Raw genomic sequence first — 12,973 nt, 5'->3', positions numbered from 1 at the left:
TCTTCCAGGCCCCTATCCCACCATATTCACCCCCTGTTGGATTCCCCCATGGCCCTGCATTTCAGGAAAGTTAAAATCCCCCAGCCTGCCTCCACTAGGCTGGAGCCCACCCACACAGGCTGCATTTGAAGTCTTGTGCCCATGGTACATTTTGGCACAGCGAGTTCCCAGAGTGCCAAGGCAGAGGCACTCCCCACTGCAGCAAGAAATATGAAGACATCTTTCCTCCTGTATAGGAAAGTCCCTCCCTCAAAGGCTTCTCCCCTCAAACTGACCAACTGATTAACACCCCTGGTTGGTTCTTTGACTCCTACATGGATGTAGTTAGGAAGAAATGTTCCCACTCATCTGGGGCTGGTCTGGAATCTGACCAGGATGGTGCCTGATTTCCCAACACCAGTTCCCAAGTGGTGCTGGAGACCTGCCAGCTCAGCAGGATGCCACAGCCTGGCTGCAGAGGGTCACCCTCTCCAGAATGGAACATCACAGAACAGCCCTGATGGCAGATGTTTGCTTTGTAATTCCTCGCTTTGTGGTTACTCTGTGCTCCAGCAGGTAGTCCTGCTCCAGAGAAGGAACAAAACTGTTGCTCAATAGGGAGGGTTTTGTGAGCAAATGAGATGAAGTTTCCAAGAAATTGGAAGGAAATCAGGAATGAGCAGAGCCCCTCTCCCTCCATTCAAAGGTAAATACAACATCAGCCTTTCCCCCCCACCCCTCATGTGCTCCCAGCAAGTTCCTGTCCCATCCAAAAAACAGCAGTAACACCTCTGACCTGCTGCCCAGTGGGAGAAAGAAGAGGCAGCAATGTCACTGACTTTGTTGATGGTGTTCCAAGGCACCTAATTGAGAATTAGAGAAATACCTGTTTGGAGGATTAAGACCCGCAGCAAACAGTTTAGAGGATTATACTGAAATAATACCTGACCAGTTCTTTAGGAAGCACTACACAGATTATTATGTCATGATTTTTGAGGGTGGCTTTCTGTGCAGTCTATGCAGAGACCCGGAGGAACATTCACAGTTACACCTACTCAAATAGTTGCTTTTTATGACTCACAGAAGAAGTTTAGAAGACTATTAAAAAAAAAAAAAAAAAAAAAAAGCTGATCTGTAGAAAGCTATTACATCAAAATTTCCTACATCAGGCAGTGATGTAGGAAATATCAAGAAAAAATCAAAACACAGAAAGACAATTAGAATGAACTAAAGAAAGATCCTCTGGGGAGGTGTCTGAGCCTGGGACAAATTTAGAAACAGGCGTAATTACTGGATGGTTTATTTCTTGTTTTCCTTGGATTTTTCTCAGTGCGGTAAAGAAATGTATTTGCTAAAAAGTAAGAAAAATCTAACTGCAAATATTTTGTTTTATAAGGCCTTTCTCTACATGTTGAATGTTGGAGAAAGAGGGTTTGATACTGGAGGCCAGAGGTGCCTTGTCAGCCCACCACACCCTTTCTTCTCAAAAATTTACAGGCTTTACTGATATTACCAAGCATTCCAATTACAAGAAACTTTATTTTCTGAAGCTGAAATGGAAGAAGAAGATGAAGGAAAGGAAGCAGCCACAGTTCCCCACTTTGCAAATCAAGTGGCAAAGTCCAGCAACTGAAGAAAATTATGTGTTTTTTTATTTAAAATAGTACAAGGTTGAACTCCTGTATTATTCTCTGTAACAACTACATGTGCCATCCAAGTGCTGCTTTCATCACCTGTGGGGTGGGGTTTGAGGGAGAAAGAGGACAAGGTTAACAAATTTGAAAGAAACTCAATGTATACAACCAACTCTCGGTCTGACCATATGCAACTTATTGCATTGAAAGTTAAAATCACTTGGTGAAACATGGTTTTTTATCAGAAGGAAAACAAAAGTATATGTTTTGCAAAGCCAGGAAAAATAAAGTAACCATGCCACAGGAGACAAAAGACAAGTAAAATCAGACAGAAAATCTAACCTCAGGTCAGAGGAATGCAGTACCAGAGCTCTGTAATTGCTGTGAACCAAGTAGGAAGATGCATGAGTAGAGATGGCCAGAGATCTGCAAAACAGAAAAGGTAAGCTTAAAAAAAGAGGAGTAGAACCAACAAGGACAAACAGGTTCAGATCTGAAGCGCTGACCTGACAGCTTTGGTAGGCTGCACAAAAACAAAAGGAAAAAAAGAGAATGCAAAGATTTGTCTACTTCTGTCTTCCATCAGGAGTTATTGCAGTGCATGGTACTAATGGGCAGCATCAGATTTCTCAATATTAGCTTTACTTTATGCAGCAAATAGCAAAAAAATATCTGATAGTATGGTATTAAACAGAATCTTACAGAAGAATGTTCCCTCCTGGTTGAAACGTGCCATTTTTGTCTGTGTGTGTTCCTTCTACGTGCAATTTTTATCTGTATTATTTCTACAGTTTTGGAAAGTTAAGACATTAGTACCAGGGAATTTTGAAGCTTATCAGAAAAGCTCTAGAGCATTCCTTCTGTTCTTGTATCTAAGGGGTTTATGAACATTTCCTCAGTTGCACAAGACAGAAAACACTGGAGGATTCTGCAGGCAGAAATTAGAACTTCTAATAAATCTACCACATGGTATTTATTTACTCAAGTAATTACTTTGCTTCAGATAGGAAAAAGAACAGCTTTTGTAAATGTACCAGAGTGAGAGACATGGCAAATTTGCTTCTTGGGACCATACCTATAGGAAAGAGAACACCACTGCCCAGCTGCAGCCCAAGGCTCACTGCAGTGTCAAACACAGCATTTGTAAACTCTGATTACAGTGCATTATTCCTGGACTGTGTTTTGGAAGAGGACACGAAGATAAAGTCTGCTGTTCCCTTCAAAGCTGACAAACCTCCAACAAGATTTCCTAACAGATAAAGCAGCAAACCATTTGTTTACCTGAAGTATATTGACCTCCACGTAGTGAGTATTTTTCTTCTCCATGATCAACCCAGCTGGTTTGTAAATGATACTGGTATCAGTGCCTCATGGGTGGAGGCAGTGCTGTGCAGACGTAGAGGGATCAGCAATGGTGCCTATGACACCTTCTGACTTAAGAGTGTGTGAGTTTGTGTGTGCAGATCTTGTCACATGCCCTTTTGTTTGCAGCATGTTCAAATCTCCTTCCACCATGTACGTCACAGTCTTCCAGTCTGACGGAAAACACAGCTCTGTGGTTTGGCATCTCTTGCCCATGATCCCTGCAGGTCAGTGGATTACTTCTACAAAGAATAATTATAAAAATACAGCCTTGTAGTAGTCTCTTGGTCATGCACTTCCATAGGATTTCTTTTTTTTAGGATTCCTACATCCAAATAGTTAGGAAAAAAACAACCTGGCTGAAGTAGGACTGTGAGGGAGATAAGAGCAGTCAATTATAAACACTATAAACATCCCTCTTATCATAAAATCTTGGAATTTCAGATATTAGACAGATATAGTGAAACCCTTAAGCTCCCACTAGCCCATGTGAAATGTCCTCTTCAAGAACAGAACATGTTTCCAAGAGCACATCTGGGGCTGACTTGATGTTTTGGGCCAGATAATTGGGAGGCATTAAAACCCAGCTCTGGGGACTTCTGTCCTTATTAACTTTTGACTAACTTCGTTTTTTATTTGCTGTAATCTAACTCTGGAATTTATTACCCACATAGATGTCAGACTAAGTTAGAGCTTCTACTGAAATATGTAAAAGAGCTGGAATTGTCACATGAAACTGCCACAATTTCCAAACATAGTAAATAAACCACCTAGGAATGAAATCATATCCATGTTTGTGGATTTTGTCACAATGAGTTCTCTAAATTTAGCTTTTTCTCCAAAGCTATGCAACTTTTAAAAAATATTACTGTTTTTACTATTATATTGCTATCCCCATCTAATCTGGTACACAACAATTTATGCCTGCAGCAAAATGCCTCAAACACAGAACAAAGCTGATTTCATCAATATGTAATCTTACATGTAATCTTACCTTATCTTCTGACTTACCCTTTACTTCTATGTAATTTTTTTTTTTTTTTTGAGAAGCCTTGTACAACAGAACTCCATTCTTATTATAGCTTCACAACAAATTAAACTGATCTACTGGAATTCTATGTCACCAGGGCATGCACTGATGCCATGTGCAGTCCCATCATGGGACTGTCCCCTGTGTCTGCAGAAATTACTAAACCATTGATATGAATAGTGAATATTTGTAGTATTTTCATGATACTGCTTGCATAAACTGATACAGGCATGAGTGCACAGAGACATTGATTTTGGGCACCTCCATTTCTGGATGTTTCAAAGATACTTGGGACCTAGTCTGGAAAGTACTAAAATTACAGAAAGTTCCAGCTCTCAGGGACTAACAAGTGAAACTAAACACCAAAATATGACAAATCTAAAATTTAAGAACTTTGTTTCAGCCATCTTTTTGGGCAGCACTGTGGCTCAGAAGAGGAAATAGAAAAGTGATTTTTCCCCTCTCAAGGAAATGTTGTGTAGATGACTCATGTCAGATAAAAACAGGGATTTACCTCTTAGCATGAACTCTGTACAGCAGGTTCACCTTTGAAAGCAAGGGGTGTCACTGGAACTCTGATTGAAAACTAGAACGTGCAATACCAGTATTTAACAGAGATGCCTGATAGATGCCTTGGGGGATTATTCATGCCATGTGCCTTAATTATCCAAGTATGATAAGCACAGTCTCTAGGAGAACATTTTCTCCTGCAGACAATGCATGAAAAGCCTCCAGAAAACAACAAAGAGACCTTAGGTCAAAACCCCATCAGTTTAGACTCTCCTCCAAACCTATCCCCATACTCTCATAAAAGTCAATGCAGAAAGAGGAGCAATGCTACAAATAATTCAGATTTATAACAAACTGGAGGGTACCTTTTTCAACACTGAATATAAAGCAAGCCAGAGATCCTGCAGTGCCAGTGGTATCTCTGCAGCCACAGGGATTTTCTGTGGTGCCCCAGCAGCTGGTCTGGCACCAGCAGTTAATGTTCATGAACCCCTTGCTCAGCTGGGACAGAGTTCTGTGGGGCAGTGGGGGTTCACAAATGTGTCAGGTTAATTAGCAGTGGGGCTGTTTTCTGAGTGCCACACTGAATTCCAGGAGCTGAAAGACACAGTTTTTATGACAAGCAGTGGATCCACCTGTAAAAGTGACATGCTGATTTTTAAAGTATGGCTAATTGAGATCTGATTCTTAATGTCTAACAATCTGTTAAAAAAAAAAAAAAAAAAAAAAAAACAAAAAACAAAAAAAAACCCCACAAACTCTCACAAAAAGTATTATTATTGCATCAAAGTTGTTTTCATACTTTCCAAGCAGATAGTCTTCTACAGCAGTCTGTAATTCAGCACTAGGTGGCCTCTTTCTTCTTCCAGAGGCCTGATACATCATTATATCACCTAATGACTTAACCAAAAGTAAAAAACATTAGGCAAATGTAAAGAACTTTGTTCAGAAGGATTTTATGACAAATATTGCAAAACTGCTCATTGTTTCCTAACTAGAATGCATTCACTATAGCTCAGAATACAGAACTGATTCTCTGTAACTTGGCTTGCAGCCTAAGCCTTGAGCAATGTTTTATCCACACAACTTCGTAGGAGGTACACATAGCACCAACTATCGTCCAACTCATAGATGCAAGAGCATCCAGAGGGGAAGAGGATGTGAAGATAAATAATTACACTTTTCCACTCAGCTTAGGTTTTGCCAGGTGAGATCCAAAATAGCAGTCACAGGTTCACCTCCCCTGCTCTGAACAAAGCTCCTGCACTCCAGCAGTGCTCTTTCTGCCAAGGTGGTCTGTAAAAGCAGAAAACTCTGATGAATCATGGAGCATTTAAGAGATTCATGGATGGAACTGAGGTGTCTAAGCAGAGACCAGCATAATTGTTTAATTAGAGCATTTAGCTTTCTTGAGGAGGCTAACAAGGAACTGAGTATTGCCTACAGCAAGAGAGCACTCAGGCAAAATGGCCTCAGGAAAGGGGTTCTTAATTTGCCTGCCTCTCAGAATTTCCCAACCACCAAAAGCACAATCACTTCATTGCAAAATCACTGTGCTTCTGCAGGATAAGCTTTGTGCTGAACAAATGCTTGTAGCAGTATGGGTGATTAGGTGAGTTCATATAAGGAAATAAAGTATGTTTTGCCATGGTGTGGCTGAGCATTGATTTCCTCCATCAGTTCAAAAGGGATAATTTGTTTACAGAGCAGGTAAATGCTTCTTGCTAGGCAAAGAATGAAGACTGGAGCCTGTAGAGCTAGTAAATGTGAGCCTGCAAAAGGGTGATTTATGTAAGACTGCTTCTCTGGAGAGTTCTCTGGACATCCCCATGAAAAGAAAAGTAGTGACTTCTTTTGGTGACCACATGAAAGGGAGCACGAGGCTGTCCATCCCTGCTGTGCTGCTCTGCCTCTCACTTAATGCTTCTGCTCCTTTGGAGTATTTTTCTTCTCAAACAAGTAACAGGAAGGGTTTAAGACCCCAATGAAGAGATTTCCTCTGTGTATTGTCATTAAATATTTGGTCTGATACAGAAAGGAAGCAAGGCCAAAAGAACTGCCCTGTGTGAGAGCTTTAGGAGTCAACTGCCAGCATTGGCCTCCTTTATCATGAGTTCGGCCGGTTTGAACACTTCTGCACACCGGCAGAAATGTTACAATGAAGATTGTAGGGTCGGTGGGATCATGAATATATCAGACTGATGCCAGGATCCACAGTAGGAGGGAGCTCTGGGATCAGCCTCTCAATTCTTTGTGTGTCTCCAGCCGTGTCTAACTTGGCTCACCGGGCCGGCCGCGTGTTGCCGGTGTCGCAAGTCCTGGGCACTGTCACCTGCCCGGCCACCCGAGGAAAGCCTGTGAACATTCCTCAGTAATTGTCCAAAGGCTTTCAACAGACCCTCGTGCTGAATCCACCCTGTTCATTCCACATGGATTTCTGACATTTTTTTAAAGGTGGATTTTTTTTTTTTTTTTTTTTTTTTTTTTTTTTTTTTTGATGGCATGCCTCACAAGAGTCTTGCTTAACCCAAGTGCTGACTTTGCAATCAACAAGTACATCATTTCCCACCCAGCTTGGGCATGGATAAAATCTGCTCCTGCCTTCTGCATGAAGACTGCTCTGGGTACTACTGCAGCTGAATTAGCTATAGGGTAGCTCAACATCAACAACTTTTTGTTTTCATTACCTGTTTGTGTTCCTCATTCATCCTAAAGTTACCTGCAAAGTATCAAACATCAGAATAAAAATAGCTAGAAAAGCAGCTTGTTGTGTAGTAGTTCAGATTCATGTGTGACTCAGAGCTGAAGGAATAAACATTCCTGACTCCTATTGGTAATTTCTTTTTCGGGTTTTCCAGTGAGTGAAAGAAAAGTCTCTTTGCATTCCTGCAGGGGAGGAAGATCAACATAAAATCAGATGAAAGACTGTCAGATCCCAGGCTGAGTGCCAGTAAAATCCACAGGGCTTTACCCAGTTAATACAGAATATTTACTATGATACTATAAAGTCTTTTTTTACTTAGACTTGTCCTTGAAAACAACTCCCTTGGGTTGTATAATTTCCCTAGTAAAAGCCCATATACACTGAACTACAGCAGTCTATTAGCACAGATTTAAAAGAAAAATGAATCTTTTCACTATTAAACATGTTGATTACATTATGAAATCTGTCTTGGTCTAGAAGTACATTCTTAAGCAGACCTTTGTCAAACATTTTTACTGCACACTGAATGCACATGGAGGAATCCTCTTGCAAAGAAGCACAATCACTTTGAAGAACAAATTCTGCACACTGTACTTATCTATCAGCCTTTCAGAATTTCCCAACCACTGAAATGCTGAGCAGCATTACTGGCAGCAGACAGCTAATACAGTAAACACGGACACTCAGCACTTTATGATAAAAAGGGATTAATAATCACAACAGTAGAGATACATACAGAGAGACAAATTGCAGAGTCCTTCCCTTGGAAGAAACTTGGCTGTGATTAGTGGAGGTGTTTGCAGGGTGAGATGGAGCACACGAGCATCATACCATCGATTTCACTATGTGTAAAATCCCTCAAAGCACTCACCAGAGCAAGTCAAAAACCACAAAGTAATGCTGCTCAGCATCTACTGAGAAAACTTACCATGCTCCCCTGCAAGTGAAGGCCTTCAGTAGCTGTATGTCACACAAACATCATCTCTTGGAGTGCTCCATTTTCTCCAGAGACTGGGTGCTTGCCACATATTTCCACCCTGCCATGACACATCTGCATGCCTAGCACAGGCTGTATCCATCATGTTCACTTTCCTGCCATTGCGAAAGAGCTCGTGTTTGGATGCTGTCCTGACTGCTCCTGCAGATGTTCTTTTGCTGTGCTTGTTGAAGGAAGCTGTGCTTTGGGTATGGTACTTCACCCTGGCTATGGGGCATCCTGGAGTGCCTGGGGCTGGGATGGCTGAGGGCACAAAGGGCCGAGTTTAAGGCACAAACAAGTTTCTTCAGAGTTCAGTCCTGTGCCTCCAGCACAGCAAATAGCTCTACATGCATGTACTTCCTCCATGATGAATGAACTGCAATATGTGTGGGCAGACAGATTCAAAACACAACCTCAGAGGCATCACCAGTGAATGCAGAACACAGTAAAACCCAAGTTTAAACAGCAATAATTAAATGCTGGGTCTGTCGCCTCATGAATATATTATATGAACGTGACATCTTTTTATTCCATTGCACACAAGCTCTCCCACACATTGTTCAAGAGTAATTGTATCTCATATATCCATTACATCTCTGTCTAAATGCATTAATGATTTTACCATCTCCCTTCTTGTTAGAAATGTTTCTTACAATTGTTGCAAGGTAAGTGTGATTTCCAGAGACAGCCTTGTGTCTGTTCTGTTTTAGGTGTCTGTTGTGTAGAATTGACAGCTGTGTCAGATAAGTCCCATTTGCACTATTGCAGTTGTTGATTTTCTTACTTAAATTTACAATACTAGAAGCCAAAAACCACACTGGATCCTGGCTTCCCATAACTGCTTGTCTTACAGGGATGAAGCAGAGCTTTGTGATTTTATGTTTGCTAACTCCAAAGAGCTACTGGCTGTCAGAAGGGGATGAGGGCAAGTTCAGATGTACCTCATGGCAAGGAAATTAATGTCATGACACTCATCCACTTCCATGTCCCTCTGCTTTGCCCCTGTGAAGTGCTTTGTAGGATTAACTGGAGCTTACAGTGTCAAATCCAGGCTCTGCCTCAGCTGAAGAGGAAGTGGAAAGTAAACATTTGAAAGAGGCAATGAGAGAGGTTGGCTTGCTCCCTGTCCTGGGACACTCTACTCCTGACCCCCACTGCTTTCAATAAAATATCTCAATTTTTACCTGGTTTTATTACTATTTTTTCTTTCCCACTTTGGTTCTAATGAAAGCTGGCAAAGGAGGCAGCATCCTCTCTCAGACAGGCGCCTCGCTGGATGCTCTGCCACAGCCACAGCAATGGGATGAGCACTGCCCCCAAACCAGAGGAAATGGGATGTTGAAGAGAGCAGCCTGGACTCCTTCTGTAGACAGGTATCTGGTAAAACAAAGCCCTGGGAGACTCAAACCCTTCCTGGCAGAGCCCGTGGGCCACAGGAACGAGCTCCTCTCTGTCACACCCGGCTGGATCCTGCAGCAGGCAGGTGTGAGCAAAGCACATCCCAGGAGCTTGAGAATGGAGCAGCCCTTCCCAACAACAGCAGTCATTTTCCTCCATGGGAAGGAGATTTCAGATGAGATCAGCAAGGCTGCCAGCTTGGAGCAAAGGCTTCCAGACCACCTCAATCCCCACGCTCCAGGCTTCCTGCATTCCTGCCAGGACCACTCAGAATATCCAAAAAACCTCATTTTCATAGGGGAACATGAGCAGTTCACTTGCTCCCTGGCACCTCCTCACCCTTCAGCCAGGACAAGGGGAGGTGTGAAGGGAAGCCAAGTTGTGGCAGTCAGCTGCAGAGTGGCAAGATGATATTCCTGCTCAGAACTGGGCAGGAACTCCCAGAACTCTTGTGCTGGGTGGGGGCCAGCACAAGATTCAGGCCATGTCGACTCCTCAGGGAGAACATGCTGTACCAAACATTTCTTATTGTATATCTTACATAAAAAAAAACATTTAGCTCACCACCCAGCACTAGCTCCTAATAAAAAAGCTAATGGCTTTCTCTGCTGAGTACATTGAAGTTGTGTAGTCCAGTCAGCTCAGGGACACACACAGGATGCTCAAAGTGATCTGAGCAATGAACTAGAGCTAAAAAAGAAAGCCACAAACAGGTTTTGCTGAGCAAATACATCAGACACAGACTGACCCATGTAGGAAACAATCCCTCCCATCTAAATTTGGGGAAAGACAATTTGACAGGTCCAGAAGTGCCCCAGAACAATTCCCTCTCCAAACCCATCAGAATTTCCACATGGTACATCAAGAAACACTCCTTCCACAGCAGGCTCTCCTCTCCACTGATAGTGCTGCACCACAGCAGAGCCAAAACCCAGTGGTTGCTCATAAATCCATCTTTCTTCACTTGCAGAGTGGGCAACCCAAAGTGACTACACACTCTCCCAAAGTCCCTGCCAAAACTGTGAGTGGCTCTAGTGTCCCAAAGTCCAGGTGGGTGCTGTGGGATGGCCAGGCTGACCTGAGCAGGTCCCAGGCTTGCACACTCCATGAAAGGGCTGCAGGACTCCTGCCTTGGAGAGGGGTTTGCATTTTTTTAGGAGACCCTAAGGCAACACAAGGCTTGCAAAGGACCTTGCAAATATTGGGGTCTGCTTGACAGAGGCTGCAGCCCTGCACAACTATCAGAATAATTTTCAAATATCAGCCAAATTTTCTCTTGAAAGGAAAAAATACACTTCTAAATTGCAAGGAAAAAGAACCTGCTTAAATTTCCGTCCACATTCTTTTGCTGAAAACCACAAAAAAATAAATACAACATGCGGAAACTGTGAAACCCCTCCCACACACACATTTTATTTTAAAAGTCCCTCAAAAATCTCATAAAAACTTGAGTATGATGGAAGAAATTCTTAGAGCTCAACATTAATCAGTTTGCTCTAAAAATAAAGCAAAATCCTTGATACAGAACCTCCCTTGTTTCCCTCCTCTCAATAGACAGAATTTTTGGGATGTTTGTTTAACCGCACTGCTCAAATTCATGACCTATTAGAGGTACAAGGCAGATCTAGCAAACAAAAATGTCACACTGGGGTCACTAAGTTTGTCACTCTTGCAGAATATGACCTTCAGTGTAGACTTCTTTTGAAACTGCATTTTGAAAGAAGGAATTTTCCTCCCCTCTCAGTTCACCTCACATTTAATACCTTTTTTTGTTCTCCTGTTTCTAGGAGAGTGACACTGGGTGCAGCTGTCTCAGCCCCTGCAAGTGGTTATCAATCCCTGCCCTCCAGCAGCCAAGCATGAGTTTGTCCCATAACAGTAGAAGATGCTGCATTGCTGTTCTCTCCTCAGGAAAGCTTTATTCTCATTTTCTCCAGCCTCTCACAGCTGTAAATGCAACTGGATTTCAGATTCCTGTATTCTTTCCCTATCAGCATAAGTCTGCACACCAGGGAAAAGGCACAATCCTTGTAAAACACTGTGGCTTTTTAGCAGGTCCAACCTGACATACAGAGAACATGCAGCCTGTCCTCCTCTCAGGACAGGAACAGCTGTAGCACAGGAGGTCAGATGGTGCAGGTTAGCTTTTGATTTGAGCCTCCAAAGATGTCAATTAATGGCCCACTTGTGTTCATTACTGACCTGTATTGCAGCACAGGTAAAAACTTCCACAACCTCTTATTATCGCTCTGAGCTTGCTGCCTTGAACACCTGGTGATTTTCTAAGTGTGCTGGTTTGTTTTGTTGGAGCACAATTGCTTTGCTGTCCTCATTGCTAAGCAATTAACAGTTTGTCCTTCCAGAAATACCCAACGTCCCAGACACTATTAGCTCCTCGGAACATTTTCAACAAAAACATTCCAAGGGAGCTGCATTAGTAGCCCTGCCACTTTCAGGGCTAAGCATCTCTCCAGCCACATACCCCACTAGAGAATACCAGAGCAGGACAGGGAGAGGGGGTTACTTATGGTCAGGCCTTGTTCTGCCAAGTTCTGCACAAACTTTTCATCTCACATCTGAGATTCACACATTTATTGTCGAATCCAGTGGAGAAACTTACCCCTACCTACCAGAGAAGTGAACCTGCACCAGGTTCCCAGGGCTTCCAACCAGTTGGGACCTCCAGGGAGGCCAGCTTGACCCCTGGATCAAAGATGTGGATGCAAGCCTCAAGGGTAACTCTGATATCAGAGACAATTCCCTGAAATGAATGATCTTTGGTCACTCACCCTGGGGAAAACCTGCAGGCAATGGTAAAAGGTGCTATAACAGCCCCTCTATCAAAGGGTCCAGTACCTCTCCAGCAAAATCAGATTTCAAATAAACATCAAAAGCAACCTCAACATGGAATCTGTATTTCCCAAATACTTTTTTTCTCATTCATTCTTTTAGTTAAAATGAGTACACTCACACCATTATTTGGCTTCTGGGTGACAAGACAGAATCACTCAGGATTTCTGTATATAGTACTCCAAATTCACATTAGTAATGATGTTTAAAACGCAAAAGGTCCACACAATCAGCAAGTCCTTGCCACAAAGGCTGCTGGACAGTGTGTGGGGCTCAGCACACCCACACAGCAGTGGGACAGTGCATGTCACTTCCCACAGCATTTTTGTCACAAATTACCACCCTGAATCAAAGAAAGGACCATCTGGACTATGGACATGTTACTTACTATGAGGAAGGTATAAAAACGTGCACTTTGTGGTTTTACTTCCCCACAAGAGTACCCTCCTACCTTCAGCAGTCTGAACCATGTCTCCACACAACCTCAGGATCCCAGGCAGAAGCAAGCTGGAAGTATATTTGATACA

The 12,973-nt window shown here is 42.6% G+C and overlaps 1 long non-coding RNA gene across 1 annotated transcript; it reads right to left on the bottom strand.

The window, feature by feature from the left end:
• Window positions 1–1,609: 1,609 nt before the first annotated feature.
• Window positions 1,610–5,216, bottom strand: LOC140684164 (uncharacterized). Its single transcript, XR_012055976.1, has 2 exons — window positions 2,895–5,216; window positions 1,610–2,039 (listed from the first exon to the last, which is right to left on the bottom strand). It is a non-coding gene; the product is annotated as an uncharacterized lncRNA (long non-coding RNA).
• Window positions 5,217–12,973: the final 7,757 nt, after the last annotated feature.

Source organism: Taeniopygia guttata, chromosome 4A, assembly GCF_048771995.1.
Source record: "Taeniopygia guttata chromosome 4A, bTaeGut7.mat, whole genome shotgun sequence".
Lineage (NCBI taxonomy): Eukaryota > Metazoa > Chordata > Aves > Passeriformes > Estrildidae > Taeniopygia > Taeniopygia guttata.
Note: the sequence above shows the minus strand (reverse complement) of the source record. Positions and strands in the feature narration are given on the sequence as shown.